The sequence below is a fragment of the Schistocerca gregaria genome, unplaced genomic scaffold (genome assembly GCF_023897955.1).
Source record: "Schistocerca gregaria isolate iqSchGreg1 unplaced genomic scaffold, iqSchGreg1.2 ptg001712l, whole genome shotgun sequence".
NCBI classification, from domain to species: Eukaryota; Metazoa; Arthropoda; class Insecta; order Orthoptera; family Acrididae; genus Schistocerca; species Schistocerca gregaria.
In genome coordinates this window covers 11,386-12,500 of record NW_026062967.1, presented here as the reverse complement: position 1 = coordinate 12,500, position 1,115 = coordinate 11,386, and the positions used below count along the sequence as shown (strand labels likewise).

The following is a 1,115-nucleotide window of genomic DNA, read 5'->3' as shown; positions in this document are numbered from 1 at the left end:
CCTTCCATCTCTGGTCGGGACTCTGTTTGCATGTATTAGCTCTAGAATTACCACAGTTATCCAAGTAACGTGGGTACGATCTAAGGAACCATAACTGATTTAATGAGCCATTCGCGGTTTCACCTTAATGCGGCTTGTACTGAGACATGCATGGCTTAATCTTTGAGACAAGCATATGACTACTGGCAGGATCAACCAGGGAGCTGCGTCAACTAGAGCTGAGCAGCCGGCCGCCCGGGAGTGTGTCCCGGGGGCCCGCGCGAACACGCAAGCGTCCGCTCAATTATTCTGCAAACAGGAGGAGGCCGAGCTCCCCTGCACGATACACCTCGAAACCCTCTCAGGTCCCGGCGGCGCGCAGCGCCGTCCTAGGTACTTGGTCGGTTTCGAGAGAGGCGCAATCGCCCGGAGTTAGGCGAGTAGACGGTTTTAGTGCGAACACCCTTGCTCCCAACTGAGCTTGCCGCTGCCGACAGAGGCCCGGGAGCGTGCTGTCGTGGCATTGCCGGCGGGAGACAACACGCGCCACCTATGGTGACCGGCAGCTCCAACGCCAGCGCCACACAAGGGCAAAGCCCCACTTGGGTGCAGAAGCGAACTCTCCCAGCACAGCGCACGCGCCAACACGTCCGCACAACTGCGATACAAACCACCTGCGAGAACCGCTGGGGCGACCGAGCAGCAGACGGCGTCGCGGCGCCGAGTGCCAGGCGGCGGCGCATCCTCAACGCACACAGTCCTCAATCAGACCAGCACACTGCAGATGTCCACCGCGCTTCGCACCGGGCTCGGCTGAACCAACTTTGGCCGCCAGGCGCCGCGTGCAGGGTGCGCCGCAGCGTAGCTGCGCCGCCTGCCGGGCCCGTCGGCTGGCGCTCCTGCCACTCGGCGCCCCCCACCAGCCGCCTGTTGCGCGTGCGCCCACGCAGCGCGCGGCCAACACGCCGGGCGGCCCCCCTTCACCGGCCGGGAACAGTCCCACCAAGCCACCGCCGCGTATCGCTTCATACCCACATGGGCCTAGTCACGCGTGTGGATGTGGCGGGTACCGCTGAAACAACCGGTTAATAGCTGTACCGATCGTCGCCATCACAGATTCACCTCCAGCGTGAACA

At 63.0% G+C, this 1,115-nt stretch overlaps 1 non-coding gene across 1 annotated transcript in view; it reads right to left on the bottom strand.

Moving 5' to 3' along the window:
• Nucleotides 1–202, bottom strand: part of LOC126334181 (small subunit ribosomal RNA) — a 1,893-nt gene extending 1,691 nt beyond the window's left edge. The window contains exon 1 of the ribosomal RNA XR_007564612.1: nucleotides 1–202. This exon is cut by the window's left edge and continues 1,691 nt beyond it. This is a non-coding gene — a ribosomal RNA (small subunit ribosomal RNA).
• Between the last annotated feature and the right edge of the window lie 913 nt (nucleotides 203–1,115).